The following is a 15,444-nucleotide window of genomic DNA, read 5'->3' as shown; positions in this document are numbered from 1 at the left end:
CCCTTCAGTGTGTATATATAAAATATTGAGAGCAGGAGCAGTGGATAAGGATATATGTATTTAACAAGCAAATCAGATGTTTTTCAACTTTCCATTAATTTATCTCCAAGTATAAATGTGTTTGTATACGTATACATATATACTGTATATAAAAATGTATAGTTTTAAGCATACCTGGGTGGGTTCTTGAGAAGTTAATAGTAACAGTATGGAAGTGATAATAAAGTTATTTCAGTTTTATGTGGTAGAACTGTGGTGAGAATGCACCCCACCCCAATCCTTTTGACTAATGCCCCCAAATAGTTGCAAGAATAAAACTCAAAGCCAGGAAAAGAAATACAGAAGCTAAATACAGAAGTTAAAAGTGAAAGAACACTATCTCCATTTTTTTCTTCTTCCCCTTATAGAAAGTAGTTGCAGGCAAACAGCCAGACGGAGCTCAAGCTGTAAAGGAGAAACAATGTTGCAATTGTGAACTTGAGTAACCCCAGTCATTGAGAAACAATTATTCAAGCCTGCCCATCCATTAATAAAGGCATGCTAAAGGCAATAAACAGACCAAAGATAACAGGATAAAATCAATTACACATGCCCGACAGGATTAAGACGAAGGGAAGGTGATAAATAAGACCCATCATGAGCCTTTGCAACACAAGTAAAACCAATCAAATAACAAAAGCACACAAAGCAAACCTAAAAATTACAAAATACTGTAAACTCTATAAAAATCCTTATACTCACCAGGCTAATTTGTCAGCCACTACAGAAACATGTTTCTGTCGATAAAATTTCTGGCAACTAAATAAACAGACCTTCTTTCCTTGTGGGCAACCTCTATTTTATTTCTAGTGTCTCTATCCTGGTTTGGAACCAGATCAGATTTTTCTTCCAACAGAACATAGCCACAAACTATACAGGGCATGGAAAATAGGAGTTCAAAAGATGTCCAAACAAGTTGTATTTTGAAGAGAGCTTTAATGAAATGAGACAAATATATTCAGTAAACATCTGGTGTAACTGTTTTCTATAATGCTAGATGTTGTTTGTGACACACAATAATGTTTTTATAAGAATCCAGCAAATGTTTTTATAAGTAATGTACTGGCTCTAGCAGGGTTTAAAAAGGAAGAAACAAATAGGAATTTGTGGAGAATGCTGACATTAGAGAATGTGATAGGACATGAGCTAGTGGTTTGAATTTCACAATATCCTTTATATTTAAATGCCCAACAGCCTTCAAGCTGAGGGCCACATTTTTTTAAAGTGTTTTATAGTTGCATTCAAAGTTGTGTATGAGATCAGGTAAAAATATATATATATATTCCATTTGTTTTTACATTTAACCATTTTACCCACATCAATATTTCTAGTTAAATGTTTAAATACAATAGATACAATTAATCATCAGTCATGAAAGTTTTCCTTTCTGGCACATTACAAATTACAATTGGAAATTATTTAGAGGCCACACACAAAGTTTCTCCAGGAAATATGTGGACCTGAAGTCTCAGATTAAGTTATTTTCTTTGTGTGAGTTTTGTTTTCAAAAATTAGAAATCATATTGCTTCAAAGGGCCTGTTGCATTTACAATACCTGTATTGTGGGTGCATTGCAGCAGTTTAATCTGGAATTATCCTTCCTACCTATAAATTCTTAAAACAGAACTAATTGATGTTAAATGATTGGTATATATTTCTCCAATAAGAATTTTTAAAAATATTTTATTCATATAAACTTAGATCTGCTTTCTGAGGTCCAGCATTGTCTTCTGTGGGCCTAGGAATTAGAATACCAATTTGGTGCACCTTTTACTAACTTAGTCTGTATTTGATAAATTGTTTTGCTAGAACTAGTTGTAATTAATTCAGTTTTGACAGAACAAAAGATTTTAGACAATTCGGTTTTTTGAGTACATTCTTCCCAAATCACAGAATGCTGACTCTTTTTAATATTAATCATACAAAGCTTGCAACATCTTAATCCAACATTAAGACCATAAAGAGGTAGGTGTTATAAGAAACAAACATGTATACATTGTATCAAATCTGTTAAATTATATATATAAATTTAGTGTTATGTTAAACACCTATACATAAAAATTGTAGAAGGATTTGAATTTTTTAAAATCTTCTTAGCATTCAGTTTTTAAAAGGCTTATAATTTCTAGCATGTGCCTTTGCAATAGCTTTGGTTTTAAAACTATATATATATAGTATATATATACATACATACACACTTCTGGCTATTGTGGTTTTAACAGTTGTCAGTTCTTTCTTATTTTTGTTCTGAAAATTCTGTATGTAGTGAAATGAAAAAAATGCATATAGGAATAACGAACAAACTGGGAATCTTTGAATAAAGTCATCCTTGGATGGGATCCTCTTAAGGGATTATATACAGTATATCTTAACAAAAGAAAAATAGAGATAGAGGAATATTAGGGCAGTAGAGCCCCTAATTAAAGATAAAGATAGAAAAATATTAGGGCACTAGGATCCAAATAAAATATAATAATTGATGTGCAAGTTCCAGAATATAAACCGTGAGAACCAAAACTACTGGTGCAATTTTGCAGTGATAGTTTTACAAGATTATTTTAGTGTTCTAAAAGACTTGGCACTCCTTTTTGAATTGGATTTATGGAAGCAAATGGGAAGGCCAAGTATGAAATTGGGGATTGGGCGTCTGGGTTCTTAAGGTCCTGAAATGAAAAGAAAGCATGTGCTGTTATAACAGTAGCAATTTTAAGACCTAAGCATTCTTGATAGTGATTTTATATCCATGAACTTTTACTAGCCATTTAATTTTTAATGTCTACTGCAGTCCTGCTTTTGTGTAAGATGTTTTTGAATGTTGCAGTACAGTTTTCCAAATGAAATGAAAAAGGAAGCTAAATAAAAGAGGAAAATCATATTTATTTGCTTTCCTAAAACATGTAATATGTATGGTGACTGCAAATTATTATTTTTCCTTCTGCTGTCTTTATTGTATAGGTTAGGTAGGTTGTTTTCTTGAGTCTTATAATACAGATTTATTTACACTGTCAATTTTTTAAAATCTTGTGACCTATTTTCCAGCTCTGTGGTATATGCTAACCCCAAACAGAGAATTGCCTTAAGGAGGTTCACAAAACAAAGAAAAAGCAGTGTGGAATTAAGTTGGGGAAACAAGGGGGGGGAGATGTTCTATGTGACAGAGGCAATGAACATATAATGCAGCTCATAGTCAATTTAAATTAGCACTTTACTGAATGAAAAATAATTTATCCTAATGTAGTCATTTTAGATTTTACAGAAAGCTTTCAGGATGGTATAAACAGTCTACCTTCTCTTAAGCTCTCAGTAAAGATACGGGTATTACATTACAACCTGTCCACATTTACAACATTTTGCATGACTTACGCACACCTGTCTTGGGGTGGGTGGGTAGACAAAATATGTTTACACAATAAATAAATATTTATATTATTTTCAGTTGTATCTATGACTTGTTTCATTTTTACCGGGACTCCTCCAACACAGGTAGCCAAATGTTAGTCTGAAGGGTTCGGATGCTCTAGTGGGAATTAAACTCCCAAACCATTCCACTTTAGATTACTACAAACAGTGCATAAATTTTAAGAACTATGTGGGACCTAGCATTCAGCAGCTGCAGGAAGGAATGTTTAGAAGTACTATAAATGGATTGGCTAATATTCATAGTATAGTTAAAATTAACAGTATTTCATTTTACATTATAACAAAATATGTAATAAAAAAAGAATAAATATTTTAACAAAATATCTTAAATACAGAAAACAGATTATTACCTATAGCTCAGTTCTGAATATTATTTATAAAATGGTGTTAGTTAACCGATGGCAGTTTAAAAAGTTTTGACGCTGATCTCAAGGGTGATGTCCAACTTATCTGGAAAGCACCAATTTAGGGAAGATGGTGATGGTTCTTATAAAATTAGAAATAATGAAAATAATTCAGGGAGATAAAACTAGTCATCCTCCAGTGGGAAAGGTCAAATGCCCTAGTTCTCATTCTTCACTAAAATCTGTTTGGAGCAGAGTTCTTTGCTGTAAACTTGGCAACTGCTAGCGTAAATATAGCACTGTATTTTGCTGATTTTAGCTTTTATGAAATTGTTATAAAATGGATAGCTATATAACCCATCTTGTCACTGAGGTGAAAGGTGTATATGAATCATTTAGAACCCACCCCATTCTTTTTTTTCATAATCTGAACTCAGTTTATTAAATCTTATAAATGTACGAATGTACACCATTTCTTAGGTACAAAACGAAGGTTTCTTAATTTAAAAAGTGCATCTTCAATCAAAGGGCATTGAAATTACAAGCTACAAAGTTTTGGAACTCAACAAGAAGTGAACACAGAAGGCTCCAACAAACACCCCTCCCCAAGAATGACAGTGAAAGGAATGTTCAACAGGATTTACCGGAAGAAGAAACAGATTAACTGGACAGAACACAGGACTTCAATCCTATAAAAAGCAGCATGTGCAGGAAAAAAACAGTGCTACTAGAACCCACCCCATTCTTATAAACTGTTTCAGTTGATACCAGTCAAGCTGAAACAAGCTTAGGTGGGCCCAGAATATTTTCTGGTTTACTTTACAGTTAGGATTGTTTCGGTTTTACTTAATTTGAATTGTTAATCTTTTCTTTTAGGATTTACCAGAAGATGCAGCTAATGCATAATAAATAGCATATTTCTGAAAAGGTTAATCATGATCTCTATAAAAATCACACATGGATTTTACATCTACATTGAAAGCCAAATCTGGCCCTAGGTTCTGCCTCAGTTTACCTTCCCAATAAGCAACTGAGTTAGTAGATCATTTAAAAGCAGTTTATTAGGGTACCCTGATAAAATGGGATCTCTCTATGAAAAAGGAGAGAGACTCCCGAGCCACATGTTTCACTCCCAACCCCCCGAGTCATCGCAGTATGATATTATGGTCGATGGTATCGAAAGCCGCTGAGAGGTCTAATAGGACCAGTACAGAGGAGCAGCCCCTGTCCCGGGCCCGCCAGAGATCATCGACCAACACGACCAATGCCGTCTCCATGCTGTATCCAGGCCTAAAACCTGACTGAAACGGATCCTGGTAGCTTCATCCAGGGGCTGGGGAAGCTGATGTGCTATCGCACTCAACAACCTTCGCTACAAAGCGAAGGTTGGAGACCGGACGATAGTTGGCTAAAGAAGCTGGGTCCAGGGAAGGCTTCTTAAGGAGGGGCCTTACCACCACCTCCTTCAAGGCAGTGGGAAAGAACCCCTCTCTCAACGAAGCGTTGGTAATCGCCTGGAGCCAGCCTCGTGTCACGTCCCGGGAAGCCGAGACTAACCAAGAGGGACATGGGTCCAGCACACAAGTGGCAGCACTGAGTCTTCCCATAATCCTGTCCATGCCCTAGGGGGTCACAGGGTCAAACTCATCCCAGATGGTCTCCACAAGATTCATCCCCGTCGACTCGCCTGAATCTACCCAGTCAGAGTCCAAGCCTGTCCGGATCTGAACGATTTTATCCTGCCGATACTGAACAAATTCTTCAGCCCTACCCTGCAAGGGGTCTTTCCCAGCTCCTTGGTTAAGTAAGGAGCAGGTCACCCTAAACAGGGTGGCTGGGCAGTTATCTGCTGATGCGATAAGAGCGGAAAAATGTTGCTGTTTTGCCATTTTTATCACCACTAAGTAGGATTTAATATGAATTCTTACTAGTGTTCGATCAGATTCGGAGCGGCTGGCCCTCCAACCGTTCTCTAGGAGTCTTTTCCGGCATTTAATCTCCTGGCGCTCCTCGGTAAACCAGGGAGCTACCGGGGATTGACACCAGGTCAGAGGCCCGCAAAGGCACAACACGATCCAAAGCCCCCTATCCCAAGCTTCCACTAGGGCTTCGGTTGAGTTGTGAGCAAGGGATTCAGGAAAAGTCCCAAGCTCCATCAGGAACTTTTCAGGGTCCATCAGGCGCCTGGGGCGGGACCATCTAGTTGGTTCCGCCTCCCTGCGGTGAGGGGTAGCAGTATGAAAGTCAAGCCTGATGAGGAAATGATCCGACCATGACAAGGGTTGGATAGAAATATCCCCTAAATCTAGATCATTCATCCACTGCCCAGAGACAAAAAACAGGTCGAGCGTGTGTCCCCCATTATGGGTGGGGTCTTGAATTAACTGAGTTAGGTCCCTAGCCGTCATGGAAGCCATGAACTCCTGAGCTGACTTGGATGTTTCGCCAATGGAAGGCAGATTGAAATCCCCCAGGATCATAAGCCTGGGGAATTCAACCGTCAATCCAGCTAACATATTCAGCAGCTCCGGCAGGGTAACAAGTAACAAGTACGTAACAAAAAGGCCCACCTGAACTCCAAGGCCCCATTTCACAAAAAGGGACTCACACCCACCTATCTGAGGCACAGTGACCTCCTGAGGTCTGAGACTTTCCCTAATAACCACTGCCACCCCCCCCCCTGCCCTGGGCTCTCTCACCCCTGCCCTGGGCGCCCGGAAGCCTGGTGGGCATAATTCACTAAGGGGAACACCCCCCTCATGGCCCAACCAGGTCTCCATAATGCACGCCAGGTCCGCTCTACCCTCTTGTATGAGGTCGTAAATGAGGGGAGCCTTATGTACCACAGACCTGGCGTTAAGCAACACCAGCCGGAGACCAGGGTCCTGTAATCCCGAGCACCCAGGGGTGTGAGAAGGGTGATGAGGGTCAGAACACGCGATCGCTCTTAAACAGCGGACCCGCATCCCCCGAACATAATTTGGCCCTCGGCCCCCATCATATCTGCCTCTCCCACAAACAGTAGAGATGGTGAACCCCCAATGGAATGGCTTAATGTCTCCCCCAGAATCCCAACCCTTCCCAGCACTCCCGACCCACACCCAATAGTTAGCTCTGGCCTGTGCCTGGCAGACTCCCCCCCCCCCCCAAGCCTGTCTTTGGAATTAGACCAGGAAATTCATAACTGAAATTCTAAAGTGATCAGATACTGTATGCAATTATACTGGGAAGAGGAACCTGGCTGGAAGCATATGAAGAAATCAAGATATAAAGAAAAAGGTGTTTGTAGGCAGGTGTGTCACTTTTCAAGAAGATGTGCCGTATCTCAGATTGAAATGAGTGTAGTCCACCAAGATTAAAAAAAAAGAGAAATAAATAAAAACGTCTTTAGGACTATGAGGAAAGACTGCTGTAGATAGGTTTCAGTGAAATATAAAACCCTCTACAGCATATGCATTATGTTCATGCATTTTATATTTGTGATTTAACTTTTGGTAGTCAATATGGTTAAAGTATCAAACTGAAGTTGAATCTAAAATATGGAATACAGAACACACAGGCCTTCCTTGACTTTGGCCACCTCATTGTGGTAATTTTCTCAATGTGAGTTTTCTACCCAGGGTCCTGGATTTAAAAGCATGTTATATGGAACCAACAAATAATTATGTGATTATTGGAATTAGAGCGTTTTTCACTTTCAATGATGTTAGAGTTAGATGTTAGATGGTATTATATGACAGTATATCAAGACTATTTAAACACTATACAATGTGCTGTATTTTGTTTTCTAATAGAATAGAATAGAATAGAATAGAATATAATTCTTTATTGGCCAAGTGTGATTGAATACACAGAGAATTTGTCTTTGGTGCATAAACTCTTAGTGTACATAAAAATACATTCATCATGAATCATAAGATACAGCAGTGACGGTCACAGGATACTAAATAAGCAATCAAATCATACTAGGAAACTACATAAAAGTATAAATCATAAATATTACAAGCAACAAGGTTATAGTCATAAGTAGGAAGAGATAGGTAGTAGGAAGGATGAGAAGAATAATAGTAATACAGTTTTAGTAAATAGTTTGACAGTGTTGTAGGATTCAGTTGTTTAGCAGAGTGATGGTGTCAGTCTCTGTTTTGCTGCTTGCTTTTCAGCTGCCATTGAAACGGGGAGGGAGGGCATGGTATTTGGGTGTGGGAAATATTCTGTACAGGAGGACTGTTAATTGGGAGTTGTTCTCATCATCTACTGTGCATGTGGAAAGGAGAGGAGTTTCCCGCCAAGGCCAACTGTCCGGCATACCAATCTGATGATGATTTTTGAAGATGTCTCCCACACGACAGCTGTGGAGATATTGGATTGGACTATGGGCTGGGGTTACCAAGGGGAGGGGAATGGGTCATGTATTGATATCTAATGCTTGCACGCGCTTTTGTTCAGATCCAGCTTTGCTTAGCTTCTATTTACTTATAATCAGTAAAAGTAGTCTTAATTCTGCAAAATAGAGTTGAGTGGTTTCTATCTTGGTTATTAAGTGAAGCAGCCCTGACATTAAGCTGGATCTCATCTCGCACCCATCCTGGAGCTGACACCTTCTGAGGGGGGTGCACCCAAAACCTGAAGGATGTCCCACCAAGGTAGCGAACAAGAAGAAGATATGGGAGCAGCTGAATCCTCCTGCCCTTTGGAGATGGAGCGAATGGCTGGCCTGCACTTGGAAGAATGATCCGTTCGGCCCAGATGGACTTGGGGAGTGGGCCGGAAAGAGGACCCCAAAGAACCTCTGACTGGAATTACTATGAGGAGACCCAGACGACCAGTGGCTGACTGGCGGGACTCTGAGGAGGAAAACCTTATGATGTCCCAAGCGATGAAACTCTTTGAAGGGGCGTGGGAGAGGCGCCGAGCTCGTGAGAGTGGTCTGGAAAGAGAAGCCGATCCCCAGGAAACAGAGGGGAAATATACAGAAACCTTGTTTGACCCGAGCGAAACTGGAGGAGCCGAAGGGGGAGCTGAACAAGAGACCCAGCACTGACCCCAATCACTGCAGGTAGAAACATTCCAAGAGGAAGGCCTCTCCCCGCAGACGCCGGATGGCTAAAGTTCCTCCATTAAGTGTAAAATATGGGAGAGAACCGAAGGATTTAGGTTTCTTCGTTGTTCAAGTATGGAATTATATGCAAATTTATGGTGATGACCTGGTTACTGATGAAGCGAAGGTAAGAGTTATTACTACGGCTTTGGAAAATAACGCGGCGGCATGGATGGTGGGCTTGCACAATGCTGATTCCCCCCTACTAAGAGACTATAATGGATTTATGGCCGCTTTAAGAAAACGCTTTGATGATCCACTCACAGAGCCTAGAGCAAGAATTAAGTTTAAAACTCTTACCCAGGGGAAACGGCCAGTAGCTGATTATATACAAGAATTTCGTGAGCTATCAGCTTTTATGAGGGGTTGGTCTGAAGAAGCGTTGTTAGACCATTTCACTGATGGGTTAAACAAAGAGATTTACCAGCACTGCGTGAACCGGAGGCCCCCTGTAGACTGCAACCCTGGTATGAAGTGGCTGCTGATGTGGAAATTGACCTGGCCAGGCTGAATTACCAGGAGGAGAGTGAGAACGAAAAATCCCCGCCTGCCAACCCCTCCCCCCCAGGAGCCCCGAAAGGAGGGAAAAATGGATCTGCAAGCAAACCAAAACCCTTTATATGTTTCCGCTGTGGGAAGGAGGGGCATCACACTGCTAATTGCCGCATCAAGATGACTCAAAAGCTTCCCCCTCGGAGAGAGAAAGGACTGGAAAAACCTCCAAGCAAGAGAAAAGTACCTTCCCTGAAGGGGGAGGAACCTTCTCAGCGTTTCTGCCCTGGTGAGAGGGGGGAGGAATCCCCTAGCTGTTCAGAAGCGACTGAAACCGAATCTGATGATGAACGCCTGGTAAGTTCCCGATCGGGACTCATGACTGTTCCAGTTGAGCTAAGGGTGCCCTCTTCTGGCGCACAAGAGAAAATGCTGGCTCTTTTAGATTCCGGATGCACAGGATGCATTATGAGCCCGGAAATAGTAGAAAAACTGGGATTGAAGCTTAAAACTCTAAAAGTTCCCATTGCTTTTTGCCAGCTGGATGGTTCTATTGCAGGAGGGAGCCCTCCTCATTTTGTAACCGAGCCTATTGATATGTGGATGGGATCCCACCAAGAGACAATAAGTTTTATTGTGGCCCCAGGAATGGACCGGCCCCTTATATTGGGATTATCCTGGCTGCGTAAATGGAACCCGCGCATATATTGGAGGAAAGGTTGGTTGCGCATCCGGTCTGCTACGCCCCCTGAGAAGGAAGGAGGGGTTCCAGAACCAAATAAGACAGACCCCAACCTGGCAGCCAGAGGGCAAGAAAAAATTGAGGGGGAGGAAAAAATCCCAAGAGAGTACTGGGACCTGAAGGATGTTTTCAGTGAGAAGTCTTCTGATAAATTACCGTCACACAGGGCCACCGACTGCAGCATTGATATTCTCCCTGGGTGAAACTCCCTAAACCTCAGATTTATTCAATGACCCCCAGAGAAATGGACGAATTAAGGAAATGTATTGACAAAAATTTGGAAAGGGGATTCATTGAACCCGCTAGGCCCCGAGTTGCTGCTCCGGTCTTATTCAGAGATAAGAAAGATGGCTCCTTTCATTTTTCTGTTAATTTTAAGAACCTGAACCCGGTATGTGTCCAGAATCTCTACCCATTACCGTTAATGAAGGACATGTTGGCTCAGCTGGGTAAAGGAAATTTTTTCACAAAGTTAGATCTACAAGAGGCCTATTATCGAGTCAGAATTAAAGAAGTGGATGAGTGGAAAACTGCATTCAACTGCCCTCTTGGTTGTTTTCAATTCCACGTTATGCCATTTGGACTACAGGGGGCGCCAGCCGTTTTCATGCAGTTAATTAATGAGGTTTTACATGACCACCTTTAGAAAGGCGTAATGGTCTATCTTGATGATATCCTTATTTACACGGAAACATGTGAAGAACACGTGAAACTAGTTCGTTCAGTGCTGAAAAAACTTCGGGCAGCAGAACTGTATGCTAAATTGTCTAAATGCGAATTTCATCAGGAGAAGGTGGATTACCTGGGATATCGCATCTCCCATGAGGGTATAGAGATGGACCCAGCAAAGGTCCAAGCGGTCACTGAATGAGCGGCCCCCCCGCACCCGCAAACAGTTGCAAAGTTTCTTAAGTTTTGCTAATTTCTATTGTCAATTTATTCCTTCATTTGCCAGAATTGCCCTGCCGATTACAAACCTCCTAAAATCAAAGGGGGAGGCCAAACCTAGACCCGGTAAACCCTTGAACTGGACTATGGAATGTCAAGCTGCGTTCAAGAAATTAAAACGACTTTTTGCAGCTGAACCAGTTTTGAAACACCCAGACATGGATTCACCATTTGTGGTCCAAGCAGATGCTAGTGATGTTGCAGTGGGGGCGGTATTGCTTCAGGCAAATGCTGATGGAAAGTTACAACCCTGCGCTTACACCTCTTGGAAGCTAACCAAGACTGATAGGCGATGGGCTATATAGGAAAAGGAGGCTTTTGCAGTTAGGTGGGCTTTGATGACCTGGCAACATTTCTTGGAGGGGGCTAAATACTCTTTTGAGGTGTGGACTGATCATAAAAATTTAGAGGCATTAAAGACCCTCCGGAAATTATCCCCCAAACAAATGAGATGGGCACAACACTTCAATAGGTTCAATTTCACTTTGAAATATATCCCAGGAGGGAAGAACTTTATGGCTGATGCTTTGTCCAGACTTCCTCAACATAACAGCTCAAAGCTTAGTGTCATCCACCCAGTCATCCCAACGAAAAGCCTTGCTGCTCCAGTTGTTAACAGAAGCCATACCGGTTCCAATTTGGAAGTCACAAAGGACCTCGTTACAAAACTCAAGGAGGCCCTTGAAAGTGATGAATGGTTTCACCAACATACAGATGAGCGCACCATGAAAGATGGCCTAGCTTGGATTGGGGCTAAATTGTATGTTCCTGCGACTGTTAGGAGTCTGGTTCTTCAATGTGCCTACGATTCACGCATGGCTGGGCATTTGGTTTTGTGAAAACCCTGCATCTCATTAAAAGACAATTTTGGTGGCCCTCATTAAAGAAGGACATTGAATCTTATGTAGCCAGCTGTCCCACATGTGCTACCGCAAAACGGCCACCGGGAAAACCCCAGGGATTGCTCCAAGGTGTGACCCGTCCTGAGGTACTGTGGAAAGAAATATCTATGGACTTCTTTGTCGAATTACCGGAAAGTCAAGGAAATACGGTAATTTGGGTCGTTACCGACTTGTTTTCCAAACAGGTTCATTTTATTCCTTGTTCCAAGATCCCGTCCGCTAAATCCTTAGCTAAGTTGTTCATTACACATGTATATCGTCTACATGGTGTACCGGACCGCATCATCTCTGATAGAGAGGTCCGGTTTACCTCCTTATTTTGTTTTCATAAAAACATTTTATTTTATTTCATTTTCATTTTCATTTTATACAATCACTTATATACTGTGCATAAAAAAAAAAGAAAAAAGGAAAAAAAAAAAACCCACATAACACTTCATTCCCCCATACACCCTCTCTTCTCCCCCTCCAACTTTCCTTTCATCCCTCCAGCATTCCCCTCTTCTACTTCCCTACCCCCTCAGACATCTCCCCCTCCCTCCATTTCACCCTCCTTACATTCCCTCTCACTCCCTCTTTACTTCTCCCTTCTCTTTCCCTCTTCTCCTCACTTTGGTGTATCCATACAATTCAATTTGTTTTTTACAATAAAAGTAGAGAAAGAAAAAAAGAAAAAAAAAAAAAGAAAAACGAGCCACAGTACACAAGTGAATTCTTATTGTTCTAAGGATTGAAACTGTAATTCCCCCCTCCCCCCTCCCCTCTATAATCCCCCCTCCCTAACCCCCTTACGGCTTCGCAGGTCCCATGCCCGGCATAGTTCTTTAACAAGCATTTGAGTATAATAAGGTCAGCTAACTTTAAAATTAAAAAAATAAGATAAAAGTAAAGCCAAAAAGAAAAAGGAAAAATAATAGAAAATAAGAAATAAAAAACAAAAAAGAAACACCCACACTCACACACAAAAAGAAGAAAGAAACAAAAAGGGTCAATAAACCCACTACGTTAACACAGCTTCCCATTATCTGTAAATCTTAAACAATGTGATTCATTCCAAATTTCGATTATTTTGCTACTTGCAGGGTTTCAAACTATATTAGAGCCAGGTAAGTTGATCAATTAGAATTCCCCAACTAAAAATCTCCTTGCTTTGTCTATCTATTCAAACCTTTAATTTGTCTCTTTTTTATCCAAATATCCAAACCTTTCTATAACACCATTAAACTCAAATACTTCTTTCATTTTTCATTTCCAACACCTCCCTTTCTATCCTTACCCACCTCCACATTTAAATTTTTTACCTTCCACCCTGCCTTTATCCATATCCACATATATATTTTATCCACATTCATTGCTCCTCCCATGTTTACTCCACTTTCCTGAAGATTCTCCGACCAATCTTTCTTAACCTTATATTGATATAGCAACTCAAACAAACATCAGCTTGCATTCTAGCCCCAGGTAATCTAATTAAACTTTCGCTGCCCTTCCCTCTCCCACACACCTCCCAACTCCGTTCGTTCCAAACCGCAACTCAAAAAGATCACAATTTCCGTTCTCCTTGCCTAAGAAAATAGTTCATGCACAATTTGAGTTAGAGTTCAGACAAAACTTCTGTAGAATATATGTCCACAATCAGCAACGCTTCTTTCAGTCTCCATGTCTCATCATCAATATGCCACTTTTCCATTTTATCCCAGACGGAAATCATAAAGCTTTAAAAACATCGCTTAGTCTTTATTCTTTAGTCTTCTGCCCTTCCGGAAGAGGAAAGCAACACCCTCCGCCTTGTAGCCACGTGTCTCGCTGTTTGTCTTCTCCTTCTCCTTGTCTCTCCCCAGATCCGGATGAATCAGGAAGTCCCGCCTTCAGGGTCTCGTAGTAAAATTTTCGGGCTTCACAGACGGAGTTAATGCGGTGTTTTTGGTTGCCAAATGTAACTGTAATACCAGCTGGGACTTCCCATTTGTATGAAATCTGAGAGTTTCTGAGCTCTTCGGTTAAGAAAGCGTACTGTCTTCTTGTTCTTAATATTTGAAATGGTATCTCTTTAAAAACAATCAAGTCATCCCCATCAATTCTCAACCTCTTTCCGTAGAGCCTCTGTATTATCTCATTTCTAGATTCCCTTGTAGTAAAGTATATTATTATGTCCCTCGGAAGCTGTCGCTGTTTTGCTACCCAGGAATTCTGGCGGTAAATTCTTTGAATCTGCCAATCAAAGTTCAGTCCCGGACTTCCCACCAAGCGACTGAAAGCTTCAAAGAATGTCTGTTTCAAATTCTCCTGTTGGTTTTCACGCAGCCCTCTAACCCGTATAGCAAAGGCAGACTTGTTATAATTTATCATGACAAGTTCTTTTTGGGCAGATGCAATTTCCTGTTCTAACGTTTGAATTTTTGATATCAGATTAAGGTTAGTTTCTTCCAAAAGTTCCAATTTGTCCTCCGTTTCAGCAATATAATCTGTCATGACTGTCATTACTCCGATCATATCCTGCTTTGCCTGAGCAATTTTAGCATCAAATTGATCACATAAATCCGATATCAGTTGATTAATCTCCTGTCTGAAATCATTAAGCGTTTTGAGAAGGAATTCTTGTGTTAGCAAATCTCCCGTGGAGGGTGTAGGAGACAAGGGTAGCGGCTTCATAGCAGTTTTTGGAGATATGTTATTAAGGAAGCGCTTCTGTTTAGGTTTGGGAGCCATTCCAGAATAAAAATAAAAGACAAGCAATCAAGCGAGCCAAAAATCAAAGTCTGTGCTCCCCTCAGTTAATCTTTTAGCAATTAGTACGGAGAAGCCTTCAGGAGGATAGGGTCAGCTAGCTGCGTCAGATCAAACACAAAAGCTACGAGATCGCCATCTTGTGACGCAGCTAAAAAAGAAAGGGAGCCTTTTGCGAAATTGAAGCTGGTATTTTAAATAGTGATAGAAGAAATTCCTCGGGAATAGTCCCCGCCCGGATTGGCTTTTAAATAGCTTAGCTTTGTCCTGGGGGGGGAGGCAATCTGCCTAGGCTGCAAAAAAGGCAGCGCGGAAAACTGGCCGGAGTAAAGGCTCAGCTAATGTTGAACCTCTTCTTCATTCACAGCAAAAAGAAAAGCTATGAATTACAAAGAGATCCTAACGACTGACCTTCTCCCTGCCCCTTTCTGCCAGAAAGGGGAGATATCTATAGATCTTATAAGATATAGGAACCAGAGTCCTGGCAGGAGCTTGGTTGAGCTCCCGACGGCGGCAGCTCCTCCCCTCGAAGCCCGTTTACCTCCTTATTTTGGAAGGAATTTTTGAAGTTGATAGGCTCCGCACAGAGCCTAAGCTCCACCCACCACCCTCAGACTAACGGGGCTTGTGAGAGGACTAATTCTGTTTTGGAGCAGTACCTCCGATGTTTCATCAATTACCAGCAAGATAATTGGGTGGAATTGTTGCCTCATGCTGAGGTGGCGTACA

General features: G+C 41.1%; 1 protein-coding gene across 7 annotated transcripts in view; it reads left to right on the top strand.

Moving 5' to 3' along the window:
* SH3KBP1 (SH3 domain containing kinase binding protein 1) overlaps window positions 1-15,444 on the top strand; it is a 202,541-nt gene that overhangs the window by 63,317 nt on the left and 123,780 nt on the right. The gene's annotated exons all lie outside the window — the stretch shown is intronic.

The sequence above is a fragment of the Thamnophis sirtalis genome, unplaced genomic scaffold, assembly GCF_051295495.1.
Source record: "Thamnophis sirtalis isolate CommonGarterSnake01/CBP01778 unplaced genomic scaffold, rThaSir2_p1.2 scaffold_12, whole genome shotgun sequence".
Lineage (NCBI taxonomy): Eukaryota > Metazoa > Chordata > Lepidosauria > Squamata > Natricidae > Thamnophis > Thamnophis sirtalis.
Note: the sequence above shows the minus strand (reverse complement) of the source record. Positions and strands in the feature narration are given on the sequence as shown.